Source organism: Triticum aestivum, chromosome 2A (genome assembly GCF_018294505.1).
Source record: "Triticum aestivum cultivar Chinese Spring chromosome 2A, IWGSC CS RefSeq v2.1, whole genome shotgun sequence".
NCBI lineage: Eukaryota > Viridiplantae > Streptophyta > Magnoliopsida > Poales > Poaceae > Triticum > Triticum aestivum.
Genome location: NC_057797.1, coordinates 751,064,662 through 751,079,521, shown reverse-complemented (window position 1 = coordinate 751,079,521; position 14,860 = coordinate 751,064,662).

Sequence of the window (14,860 nt, the reverse complement as noted above, 5' to 3'; positions counted from 1 at the left end):
GGAGATAGCTCAATGCAGGTACTAGGAACACCTACTGAAGAAGTTCCTAGGCATGTAGGTCCCACTATTATCAGAGATTCCACTGATCCCTACATTGAAGAGGGACTACCTAATGATTGGCCTACTAATGATGAGGATGAAAAGCTATTTCCACAGTTTGTTACAAGGAAGAAGGGCAAGGAGAAAGATGAGAGGGATGATGATTATGTTCCACCACGAGAAGGTATGTTTGCTAAGGCAGGTGAAGATGAGAAGGAGGAGGACATGGACATGGGATATTTTGAGACATCTGATGAGGAAAGACTAGATGTGCAATACAATAGAGATGATCCTTCTTTAAAAGAGGGAACTATTTTTTCCAATGCTTTAGACTGTAGGAATGCTCTTGCAACTTTCTTAATAAAAACTCAAAGTGAATATGTGATAGACAAGAGTGACAGTACTAGGTTGACAGTACATTGTGCTTATAAGAGGTGTCAATGGAGGGTGCATGCCTCCTTAATGAGACATAGCACACTATTTCAGGTATCAACTTTAGCTACTAACAGGGCATGTATAGTAAGTCACATTTTGTTTGATTGAAACACATCTGGTTCTGACATGTGTCTGGATTTTCATGTATGCAGGTTAAGGTGAACAAAACTGCTCATACATGTCCAAGTGTCAACAGGAGGCAAATATTAAGGTCAGCTAAGAGCAGATGGGTGGTTGATGCAGTGAAGAACTGGGTTTTAGAGGATTTTGAAGTGGGTCCAACACAAGTGCAGAAAAATCTGAAGAAGAAGTATGGCATGGCAGTTCCATACATGATAGTTTTTTATGGGAAGCAAATGACACTTGACAATATCTATGGTAAGTGGACTGGCTCTTTCCAGTTGTTGTACACTTTCAAGCAGAGGTGGAGAAAGCATCTCCTGGCAGTGTAGTAAGCATTGATAAACACACTGTAGAGTACAAAATAAATGGGAAAACCAGGCATAAAGAGTGCTTTAGGAGAGTGTTTGTTTCTTTCAAAGCATGTTGGCATGTTTCTTTTGAATGGATGTAGGCCTTATCTTGCAGTAGATGCCACTGCATTAATGGCAGATTTAGAGGAGAACTCGTTAGTGCATGTGCTATGGATGCTTGCAACTGGATCTTCCCAGTTGCATATGGAGTTCTAAAGATTGAAAACATAGAGACTTGGACTTGGTTTTTTTCCAGAATTTAAGAAAACTTCTAGGACACCCACCATGTCTTGTTATCCACACAGATGCATGCAAAGGACTAGAGACTGCAGTAGAAGCTGTTTTCCCAGGAGTGGAGCACAAAGAATGCATGAGGCATTTGGCAGCAAATTTCTCAAAGAAGTTTAGAGGGAAATTCTTTGATGAAAATTTATGGTCATGTTCATTGACATATATAGCATAAAGAAACACAACTACCATCTTAGGCAGTTGTACACCAAGGCTGGTGTGAAGGAATACTTAGATGAGCATCACAACAAGCTATGAGCAACGTCACTATTCAATGAAATTTTCAAGGTAGATTATGTTAACAACAATCTAGCCGAGTCCTTCAATTCAAAAATTGAGAGGTGGAAGGGTATACACATTGTGGAATTGCTTGAAAAAATAAGACAGTTTATAATGGAAAAGTTTGACCCCAGACAGTAGATTGTTGCTGCAACATTCACTAGGCACATCAGAATCCCCAAAGTCATGAAAATGCTTCATGCAAAATCTAAGGACCTTGATATGGAAATAGTGAAAAGAAGCACATATGAGGTAGAGATCACTCCAGTTGACAAGGAAAAGAGGGAGTGGAGATATCCAATTAATTTGGAAGCAAGGGCTTGTAGTTGTAGAAAGTGACAGATAACTAGACAACCCTACATACATGCTTTGTATTTTATTACCTCAATGAGAGGTCCAGTCAGTGAAATTGATCGATATGTACATGAGTTATTTTTTGTTGCTAAGTTCAATGCTACTTATGCTAAAAATTTGCCTACAACGGGGGGCAAGCAACAGTGGGATGTAGTAGATCCAAGGTTTAAACTGTCTGCTCCATTGCAAAATAGGCCCCCTGGTAGACCTAGGAAGACAAGAATTAGGACCAAATCTGAGGAAAAAGGACTTGGAGGAAGGAGGAAGAAATGTGGTAGGTGTGGAAGAGTTGGTCATCATGGCAGTCATTGCAAAGAGTCTATTGACCCAGCTTTTGGGGAAGAAGAACACTGGGGGCTGAAAATGCAACAGATGATCCTTTAGCTACAACAGATGCTACAAATGTTGTTGATGAAGCTACAGATGCTACTACAGAACTTGAAAATGCTATAGATGCTCCTATAGCAGATCTTCAAAATGCTACATCTTCTCCTATAGCAGATCTTCAGTGTGAAGAAGTGCAGGCCCCAACAAGTGATGCACCTACAGTTTCAAGTGGAGTAAGGTGCATTTTTTTGCATCATTTCCTATGTCTCTTCTTAAATTATTATTCATTGATTGCTGCTACCTCTTGAGCATGCGTTGGTTTTCCCTTGAAGAGGAAAGGGTGATGCAGCAAAGTAGCGTAAGTATTTCCCTCCGTTTTGAGAACCAAGGTATCAATCCAGTAGGAGGTAACACGCAAGTCACCTAGTACCTGCACAAACAAACAAGAACCTCGCAACCAATGCAATAAAGGGGTTGTCAATCCCTTCACGGTCACTTACGAAAGTGGGAGATGATAGAGATAATAAGATAAATATTTTTGGTATTTTTGTTGTATAGATTGGACAATAAAGATTGCAAAATAGAAATAACAAGTTGATAGGAAAATAATATGATGGAAGATAGACCCGGTTGCCATAGGTTTCACTAGTGGCTTCTCTCAAGATAGCAAAATCTACGGTGGGTGAACAAATTACTGTCGAGCAATTGATAGAAAATCGCATAGTTATGAGAATATCTAGGTATGATCATGTATATAGGCATCACGTCCGCGACAAGTAGACCGAAATAATTCTGCATCTACTACTATTACTCCACACATCGATCGCTATCCAGCATTGATAACCCACAAGTATAGGGGATCGGAACAGTTTTGGAGGGTAGAGTATTCAATCCAAATTTATTGATTCGACACAAGGGGAGTCAAAGAATATTCTCAAGTATTAGCATCTGATTTGTCAATTCAACCACATCTGGAAACTTAATATCTGCAGCAAAGTATTTAGTAGCAAAGTAATATGATAGTAGCGATAACGGTAGCCAAAGTAATAGTTTTGGTTTTATAGTGATTGTAACAGTAACAACTGAAAAGTAAATAAGCAAATATCAATATATGAAAAGCTCATAGGCAATGGATCAGTGATGGATAATTATGTCGGATGTGATTCCTCATGCAACATTTATAACATAGGGTGACACAGAACTAGCTCCAGTTCATCAATGTAATGTAGGCATGTATTCCGAATATAGTCATACGTGCTTATGGAAAAGAACTTGCATGACATCTTTTGTCCTACCCTCCCGTGGCAGCGGGGTCCTATTGGAAACTAAGGGATATTAAGGCCTCCTTTTAATAGAGTACCGGACCAAAGCATTAACACTTAGTGAATACATGAACTCCTCAAACTACGGTCATCACCGGTAAGTATCCCGATTATCGTCACTTCGGGGTTAACGGATCATAACACATAATAGGTGACTATAGACTCGCAAGATAGGATCAAGAACTCACATATATTCATGAAAACATAATAGGTTCAGATCTGAAATCATGGCACTCGGGCCCTAGTGACAAGCATTAAGCATAGCAAAGTCATAGCAACATCAATCTCAGAACATAGTGGATACTAGGGATCAAACCCTAACAAAACTAACTCAATTACATGATAAATCTCATCCAACGCATCACCGTCCAGCAAGCCTATGATGGAATTACTCACGCACGGCAGTGAGCATCATGAAATTGGTGATGGAGGAAGGTTGATGATGATGATGGCGACAGATTCCCCTCTTCGGAGCCCCGAACGGACTCTAGATCAGCCCTCCCGAGATAGATTAGGGCTTGGCGGCGGCTCCGTATCATAAAACGCGATGAATCCTTCTCTTTGATTTTTTCTCCCCGAACGTGAATATATGGAGTTGGAGTTGAGGTCGGTTGAGCACCAGGGGGCCCACGAGGCAGGGGGCGTGCCTAGGGGGGTAGGCGCGCCCCCACCCTCGTGGATAGGGTGTGGGCACCCTGGTCTTGATTCTTTCTCCAGTATTTTTTATATATTCCAAAAATATTCTCCGTTGATTTTCAGGTCATTCCGAGGACTTTTATTTCTGCACAAAAATAACACCATGGCAATTCTGCTGAAAACAGCATCAGTCCGGGTTAGTTCCATTCAAATCATGCAAGTTAGAGTCCAAAACAAGGGCAAAAGTGTTTGGAAAAGTAGATACGATGGAGACATATCAACTCCCCCAAGCTTAAACGTTTGCTTGTCCTCAAGCAATTCAGTTGATCAACTGAAAGTGATAAAGAAAAACTTTTACAAACTCTATTTGCTCTTGTTGTTGTAAATATGTAAAGCCAGCATTCAAGTTTTCAGCAAAGATTATGAACTAACCATATTCAGAATAACATTTAGGTCTCATGTTTACTCATATCAATGGCATAATCAACTAGCGAGCAATAATAGTAAATCTCGGATGACAACACTTTCTCAAAACAATCATAATATGATATAACAAGAGGGTATCTCACTAGACCTTTCTGAGAACGCAAAACATAAATGCAGAGCACCCCTGAAGATCAAGGGCTGACGAGAAATTGTAATTCATGGTAAAAGAGATCCAGTCACAGTCATACTCAATATAAACTAATAGTAATACATGCAAATGACAGCGGTGCTCTCCAACTGGTGCTTTTTAATAAGAGGATGATGACTCAACATAAAAGTAAATAGATAGGCCCTTCGTAGAGGGAAGCAGAGATTTGTAGAGGTGCCAGAGCTCGGTTTTGAAATAGAGATGAATAATATTTTGAGCGGTATACTTTCATTGTCATCATAACAACCAGAGATCTCGATATCTTCCATGCTACACACATTATAGGCGGTTCCCAAGCAGAATGGTAAAGTTTATACTCCCCCACCACCAACAAGCATCGATCCATGGCTTGCCTGAAACAACGGGTTCCTCCAACTAACAACAATCCTGGGGGAGTTTTGTTTGCAATTATTTTGATTTGATTTGAGCATGGGACTGGGCATCCCCGTGACCAACCATTTTCTCGTGAGTGAAGAGCGGAGTCCACTCCTCTTGAGAATAACCCGCCTAGCATGGAAGATACAGACAACCCTGGTTGATACATGAGCTATTCGAGCATACAAAACAGAATTTCATTTGAAGGTTTAGAGTTTGGCACATACAAATTTACTTGGAATGGCAGGTAGATTCCGCATAGGAAGGTAAGGTGGACTCATATGGGACAACTTTTGGGGTTTATGGAGTTGGATGCACAAGCAGTATTCCCGCTTAGTACAAGTGAAGGCTAGAAAGAGACTGGGAAGCGACCAACTAGAGAGCGACAACAGTCATGAAAATGCATTAAAATTAATCAACACTGAATGCAAGCATGAGTAGGATATAATTCACCATGAACATAAATATCGTGGAGGCTATGTTGATTTTGTTTCAACTACATGCGTGAACATGTGCTAAGTCAAGCCACTCGAATCGTTCAAAGGAGGATACCACCCTATCATACCACATCACAACCATTTTAATAGCATGTTGGCATGCAAGGTAAACCATTATAAACTCCTAGCAAATTAAGCATGGCATGAGCAACTATAATCTCTAATTGTCATTGCAAACATGTTTCATTCATAATAGGGTGAATCAGGAACGGTGAACTAATCATATTTACAAAAACAAGAGCGGTCGAGTTCATACCAGCTTTTCTCATCTCAATCAGTCCATCATATATCGTCATTATTGCCTTTCACTTGCACAGTCGAATAGTGTGGATAATAATAATAGTGCACTTGCATTGGACTAAGCTGGAATCTGCAAGCATTCAATTCAAGGGAGAAGACAAGGTAATATGGGCTCTTTGTTAGATCAACAATAATGCATATGAGAGCCACTTCAACATTTTCATCATGGTCTTCTCCTCTCGACCCCCAAAGAAAAGAAACAAAACTATTTACACGGGAAAGCTCCCAACAAGCAAAAGAAGAACGAGAAATCTTTTTGGGTTTTCTTTTTAATTACTATTACTACAAGCATGAAAAGTAAACTAGCTAAAAGCTACAACTAATTTTTTTGTTTTTCTTAAGGGTTTTCAACACACAAGAAGAAAGCTTAAAACAGAAAATAAACTAGCATGTATGATACAATGAAAAAGTATGAGCACCGACAACTGGCATGAGTGTGTGAACATGAATGTAATGTCGGTGAGAAATACGTACTCCCCCAAGCTTAGGCTTTTGGCCTAATTAAGTTGGTCTATGCCCACGGATCAAAGTTGCCCTCTTCGGTGTACTGAGGGGGATCCTCAGGGTCCCACTGGTTAGCGATCTCCTCCGGATCCCACTGATAAACAGACTGGCGGTGAGGGTCAAGTGGTGGCTACGGCTCAGGCTCTGGAGCTGATGGATGATTTTTTCTGGAGGAAGACGAAGTGTGTGGGTGCTGGGCTCGAGCGGCCTCGGCTGCGGCGGCCAACCTCTCCGCCATCTCCTGGACCTTCTCAATGTCCGCCTGCTTCATGGTGAGCTCCACCTCACGCTTGGCCAGCTCGCCCTGGGCGACCTTCAGCTCCTCACAAGCTTGGCGGAATCAAGTCTGCGTCTCGGCGACGCGTACCTTGAGGTCCGCCTCCGCCTTGTCCACCGTTGCCGCCCTAGACTTGGCCTTGTCCAGGAGGGCGCGGTGGAGCGCCTGGAGCTTCCGGAAGTTGGCACCCATGGCCTGGAGAAGCCGCTCCTCCTGAGAACCATCGCCACCGGCGCTCGGCTCGTCAACAACCTTGAGCCCGGCGGCGGCAAGCACCTCTTCGTCGAACACCTCTCCCTCGATGGGCGCCCTGGAGCTCGATGACCCTGGTAGGTGGACGAAGAGGTCGTCGCTCACCCTCAGGTACCTGCCAGAGCCAGAGGCAGTAGAGGAGGAAGGCTGGTCATCAGCCCCCTCCTCCTCGGCAACGGGCTCGCCGGCCTCCCCGGAAGGTCCCTTGTCGGCCTCCTCGGCAGTATCCTTACCGGGCTCCCCGACAGGCCCCTTGGCGGCGTCCTCGGCTGCACCCTTGGCGGCCTCTTCGGCGGCGGTCTTCTCAGCCTCCATCGCGGCATTTTTGGCGACATCCTCGATGACGGTGTCCAGGTCCTCCAGGTCCGCTAGGAGAGGATCTGGGTATCGGAAGGGGGGTGAAGTGAAGCCAAGACCATGATTTAAGAAGAACAAAAGAGAAGGGATGGAAGGCGAGTGGCTTACCCGTGCCGGGCTGGGAAGCAGAGGCCCCCTCTCCGCCAGCATCAGGCGCCGAGGTGTGGCCGCCGGTTGAAGGAAATATGCCCTAGAGGCAATAATAAAGTTATTATTTATTTCCTTATTTCATGATAAATGTTTATTATTCATGCTAGAATTGTATTAACCGGAAACATAATACATGTGTGAATACATAGACAAACAGAGTGTCACTAGTATGCCTCTACTTGACTAGCTCATTGATCGAAGATGGTTATGTTTCCTAGCCATAGACATGAGTTGTCATTTGATTAACGGGATCACATCATTAGGAGAATGATGTGATTGACTTGACCCATTCCATTAGCTTAGCACTTGATCGTTTAGTTTGTTGCTATTGCTTTCTTCATAACTTATATATGTTCCTATGACTATGAGATTATGCAACTCCCGTTTATCGGCAGAACACTTTGTGTGCTACCAAACATCACAACGTAACTGGGTGATTATAAAGGTGCTCTACAGGTGTCTCCGAAGGTATTTGTTGAGTTGGCGTATTTCAAGATTAGGATTTGTCACTCCGATTGTCGTAGAGGTATCTCTGGGCCCTCTCGGTAATGCACATCACTTAAGCCTTGCAAGAATTGCAACTAATGAGTTAGTTGCAGGATGATGTATTACGGAATGAGTAAAGAGACTTGCCGGTAATGAGATTGAACTAGGTATTGAGATACCGACGATCGAATCTCGGGCAAGTAACATACCGATGACAAAGGGAACAACGTATGTTGTTATGCGGTCTGACCGATAAAGATCTTCGTAGAATATGTGGGAGCCAATATGAGCATCCAGGTTCCGCTATTGGTTATTGACCGGAGACGTGTCTCGGTCATGTCTACAATATTCTCGAACCCGTAGGGTCCGCACGCTTAAGGTTTCGATGACAGTTATATTATGAGTTTATGAGTTTTGATGTACCGAAGGAGTTCGGAGTCCCAGATGAGATCGGAGACATGACGAGGAGTCTCGAAATGGTCAAGACGTAAAGATCGATATATTGGACGATTATATTCGGACATCGAAAAGGTTCCGAGTGATTCGGGTATTTTTTGGAGTACCGGAGAGTTACGGGAATACGTATTGGGCCTTATTGGGCCATACGGGAAAGAAGAAAAAGGGCCTCAAGGGTGGCCGCACCCCTCCCCTTGGTCTGGTCCGAATTGGACTAGGGAAGGGGGGCGCCCCCTTCCTTCCTTCTCCTTTTCCCTTCCTCTTTTCCTATTCTATATGGGAGGTGGAATCCTACTAGGACTAGGGAGTCCTAGTAGGACTCCACACTTGGCGCGCCCCCTCCTAGGGCCGGCCTCCTCCTCCCTTGCTCCTTTATATACGGGTGCAAGGGGGCACCCCAAAGAAACAACAATTGATCCTTGAGATCTATTAGCCGTGTGTGGTGCCCCCTCCACCATAATCCTCTATAATATTGTAGTGGTGCTTAGACGAAGCCCTGCGACGGTAGAACATCAAGATCGTCACCACGCCGTCGTGCTGACGGAACTCTTCCCTGACATTTTGCTGGATCAGAGTCCAGGGATCGTCATCGAGCTGATCGTGTGCTAGAACTCGGAGGTGCCGTAGTTTCGGTGCTTGATCGGTCGGGCCGTGAAAACGTACGACTACATCAACCGCGTTGTGCTAATGCTTCCGCTTCCGGTCTACGAGGGCACGTAGACAACACTGTCCCCTCTGGTTGCTATGCATCACCATGATCTTGCGTGTGAGTAGGAATTTTTTTGAAATTACTACGTTCCCCAACAGTGGTATCAGAGCCTAGGTTTTATGCATTGATGTTATGCACGAGTAGAACACAAGTGAGTTATGAGCGATATAAGTCATACTACTTACCAGCATGTCATACTTTGGTTCGGCGGTATTGTTGGATGAAACGGCCTGGACCGACATTACGCGTACACTTACGCGAGACTGGTTCTACCGACGTGCTTTGCACACAGGTGGCTGGCGGGTGTCAGTTTCTTCAACTTTAGTTGAACCAAGTGTGGCTACGCCCGGTCCTTGCGAAGGTTAAAACAACACCAACTTGACAAACTATCATTGTGGTTTTGATGCGTAGGTAAGAACGGTTCTTGCTAAGCCCGTAGCAGCCATGTAAAACTTGCAACAACAAAGTAGAGGACGTCTAACTTGTTTTTGCAGGGCATGTTGTGATGTGATATGGTCAAGACATGATGCTAAATTTTATTGTATGAGATGATCATGTTTTGTAACCCAGTTATCGGCAACTGGCAGGAGCCATATGGTTGTCGCTTTATTGTATGCAATGCAATCGTGCTATAATGCTTTACTTTATCACTAAGCGGTAGCGATAGTCGTGGAAGCATAAGATTGGCGAGACGACAACGATGCTACGATGGAGATCAAGGTGTCACACCGGTGACGATGGTGATCATGACGGTACTTCGGAGATGGAGATCATAAGTACAAGATGATGATGGCCATATCATATCACTTATATTGATTGGATGTGATGTTTATCTTTTATGCATCTTATCTTGCTTTGATTGACGGTAGCATTATAAGATGATCCCTCACTAAATTATCAAAGTATAAGTGTTCTCCCTGAGTATGCACCGTTGCGAAAGTTCTTCGTGCTGAGACACCACGTGATGATCGGGTGTGATAGGCTCTATGTTCAAATACAACAGGTGCAAAACAGTTGCACACGTGGAATACTCAGGTTAAACTTGACGAGCCTATCATATAACAGATGTGGCCTCGGAACACGGAGACCGAAAGGTCGAGCGTGAATCATATAGTAGATATGATCAACATAGTGATGTTCACCATTGAAACTACTCCATCTCACGTGATGATCGGACATGGTTTAGTTGATTTTGATCACGTGATCACTTAGAGGATTAGAGGGATGTCTATCTAAGTGGGAGTTCTTAAGTAATATGATTAATTGAACTTTAATTTATCATGAACTTAGTCCTGGTAGTATTAGCATATCTATGTTGTAGATCAATAGCTCGCGTTTAGCTCCCCTGTTTTATTTTTGATATGTTCCTAGAGAAAACTAAGTTGAAAGATGTTAGTAGCAATGATGCGGATTGGATCCGTGATCTGAGGTTTATCCTCATTGCTGCATAGAAGAAATATGTCTTTGATGCACCGCTAGGTGACAAACCTATTGCAGGAGCAGATGCATATGTTATGAAAATTTGGCTAGCTCAATATGATGAATACTTGATAGTTTAGTGCACCATGCTTAAACGGCTTAGAATCGGGACTTCAAAGACGTTTTGAACGTCATGGACCATATGAGATGTTCCAGGAGTTGAAGTTAATATTTCAAGCAAATACCCGAGTTGAGAGATATGAAGTCTCCAACAAGTTCTATAGCTAAAAGATGGAGGAGAATAGCTCAAGAAGTGAGCATGTGCTCAGATTTTCTGGGTACTACAGTCGCTTGAATCAAGTGGGAGTTAATCTTCCAGATAAAATAGTGATTGACAGAATTCTCTAGTCACCATCACCAAGTTAGTAGAACTCCGTGATGAACTATAATATGCAAGGGATAACGGAAACGATTCCCAAGCTCTCCGTGATGCTGAAATCGACGAAGGTAGAAATCAAGAAAAATATCAAGTGTTGATGGTAGACAAGAACACTAGTTTCAAGAAAAGGGCAAAGGGAAGAAGGGGAACTTCAAGAAGAACGGCAAGCAAGTTGCTGCTCAAGTGAAGAAGCCCAAGTCTGGTCCTAAGCGTGAGACTAAGTGCTTCTACTGCAAAGGGACTGGTCACTGGAAGCGGAACTGCCCCAAGTATTTGGCGGATAAAAAGGATGGCAAAGCGAACAAAGGTATATTTGATATACAGATTATTGATGTGTATTTTACTAGTGTTTCTAGCAACCCCTCGGTATTTGATACTGGTTCAGTTGCTAAGAGTAGTAACTCGAAACGGGAGTTGCAGAATGAACATAGACTAGTTAAGGGTGAAGTGACGATGTGTGTTGGAAGTGGTTCCAAGATTGATATGATCATCATCGTACACTCCCTATATTTTTGGGATTAGTGTTGAACCTAAATAAGTGTTATTTGGTGTTTGCGTTGAGCATGAATATGATTTGATCATGTTTATTGCAATACAGTTATTCATTTAAGTAAGAGAATAAATTGTTGTTCTGTTTACATGAATAAAACCTTATATGGTTATACACCTAGTGAAAATGGTTTGTTGGATCTCGATCGTAGTGATACACATATTCATAATATTGAAACCAAAAGATGCAAAGTTAATAATGATGGTGCAATTTATTTGTGGCACTGCCGTTCAGGTCATATTGGTGTAAAGCGCATGAAGAAAATCCATGCTGATGGGCTTTTGGAATCACTTGATTATGAATCAGTTGATGCTTGCGAACCATGCCTCATGGGCAAGATGACTAAGACTCTGTTCTCCGGAACAATGGAGCGAGCAACAGATTTGTTGGAAATCATGCATACTGATGTTTGTGGTCCGATGAATATTGAGGCTCGCGGCAGGTATCATTATTTTCTGATCTTCACAGATGATTTGAGCAGATATGAGTATATCTACTTGATGAAACACAAATCTGAAACATTTGAAAAGTTCAAAGAATTTAAAGTTCAAAGAATTTCAGAGTGAAGTGGAGAATCATCGTAACAAAAATAAAAGTATCTACGATATGATCGCAGAAGTAAAATATTTGAGTTACGAGTTTGGACTTCAGTTAAAACAATGTGAAAAAGTTTCACTACTCACGCCACCTGGAACACCATTACAGTGTAATGGTGTGTCGGAACATCGTAACCGTACTTTATTAGATATGGTGTGATCTATGATGTCTCTTACCGATTTAGCACTATCATTTTGGGGTTGTGCATTAGAGATAGCTACATTCACATTAAATAGGGCACCATCTAAATCTGTTGAGACGACACCGTATGAACTATGGTTTGGCAAGAAACCTAAGCTGTCGTTTCTTAAAGTTTGAGGTTGCAATGATTATGTGAAAAAGTTTCAACCTGATAAGCTCAAACCCAAATCGGAGTAGTGCATCTTCATAGGATACCCAATAGAAAATGTTGGGTACACCTTCTATCACAGATCCGAAGGCAAGATATTCATTGCTGAGAATGGATCCTTTCTAGAGAAGGAGTTTCTCTCGAAAGAAGTGAGTGGGAGGAAAGTAGAACTTGATGAGGTAACTGTACCTGCTCCCTTATTGGAAAGTAGTTCATCACAGAAATCTGTTCCTGTGACTACTACACCAATTAGTGAGGAAGCTAATGATGATGATCATGTAAACTTCAGATCAAGTTACTACCGAACCTTGTAGGTAAACCAGAATGAGATCCGCACCAGAGTGGTACGGTAATCCTGTTCTGGAGGTCATGTTACTTGACCATGACGAGCCTATGAACTATGAGGAAGCGATGATGAGCCCAGATTCCGCGAAATGGCTTGAGGCCATAAAATCTGAGATGGGATCCATGTATGAGAAGAAAGTGTGGACTTTTGTTGACTTGTCTGATGATCAGCAAGCCATAAAAAATAAATGGATCTTCAAGAGGAAGATGGACGGTGATAGTAGTGTTACTATCTACAAAGCTAGAATTGTCGCAAAAAAAATTCGACAAGTTCAAGGTGTTGACTACGATGAGAGTTTCTCACTCGTATCTATGCTTAAGTCTGTCCGAATCATGTTAGCAATTGCCGCATTTTATGAAATCTGGCAAATGGATAAACAAAACTGCATTCCTTAATGGATTTATTAAAGAAGAGTTGTATATGATGCAACCAGAAGGTTTTGTCAATCCTAAAGGTGCTAGCAAAATATGCAAGCTCCAGTGATCCATCTAAGGACTGGTGCAAGCATCTCGGAGTTGGAATATACGCTTTGATAAGTTGATCAAAGCATATAGTTTTATACAGACTTGCGGTGAAGCCTGTATTTACAAGAAAGTGAGTGGGAGCACTACAACATTTCTGATAAATATATGTGAATGACATATTGTTGATCGGAGATAATGTAGAATTATTCCGCAAAGCATAAAGGAATGTTTGAAAGGAGTTTTTCAAAGAAAGACCTCGGTGAAGCTGCTTACATATTGAGCATCAAGATCTATAGAGATAGATCAAGATGCTTGATAAGTTTTTCAATGAGTACATACCTTGACAAGATTTTGAAGTAGTTCAAAATGGAACAGTCAAAGAAGGAGTTCTTGCCTGTGTTACAAGGTGTGAAGTTGAGTAAGAATCAAAACCCGACCACGGCAGAAGATAGAGAGAGAATGAAAGTCATTCCCTATGCCTCAGCCATAGGTTCTATAAAGTATGCCATGCTGTGTACCAGACCTATTGTATACCCTGCCCTGAGTTTGGCAAGGGAGTACAATAGTGATCTAGGAGTAGATCACTGGACATTGGTCAAAATTATCCTTAGTGGAATAAGGATATGTTTCTCGATTATGGAGGTGACAAAAGGTTCGTCGTAAAGGTTTATGTCGATGCAAGTTTTGACACTGATCCACATGACTCAAAGTCTCAATCTGGATACATATTGAAAGTGGGAGCAATTAGCTAGAGTGGCTTAGTGCAGAGCATTGTTGACATAGAAATTTGCAAAATACTTATGGATCTGAATGTGGCAGACCCGTTGACTAAACTTCTCTCACAAGCAAAAATGATCACACCCTAGTACTCTTTGGGCGTTAATCACATAGCGATGTGAACTAGCTAGATTATTGAATCTAGTAAACCCTTTGGGTGTTGGTCACATGACGATGTAAACTATGGGTGTTAATCACATGGTGATGTGAACTATTGATGTTAAATCAGATGGCGATGTGAACTAGATTATTGACTCTAGTGCAAGTGGGAGACTGAAGGAAATATGCCCTATAGGCAATAATAAAGTTATTATTTATTTCCTTATTTCATGATAAATGTTTATTATTCATGCTAGAATTGTATTAACCGGAAACATAATACATGTGTGAATACATAGACAAACAGAGTGTCACTAGTATGCCTCTACTTGACTAGCTCGTTGATCGAAGATGGTTATGTTTCCTAGCCATAGACATGAGTTGTCATTTGATTAACGGGATCACATCATTAGGAGAATGATGTGATTGACTTGACCCATTCCATTAGCTTAGCACTTGATCATTTAGTTTGTTGCTATTGCTTTCTTCATAACTTATACATGTTCCTATGACTATGAGATTATGCAACTCCCGTTTACCGGAGGAACACTTTGTGTGCTACCAAACGTCACAACGTAACTGGGTGATTATAAAGGTGCTCTACAGGTGTCTCCGAAGGTATTTGTTGAGTTGGCGTATTTCAAGATCAGGATTTGTCACTCCGATTGTC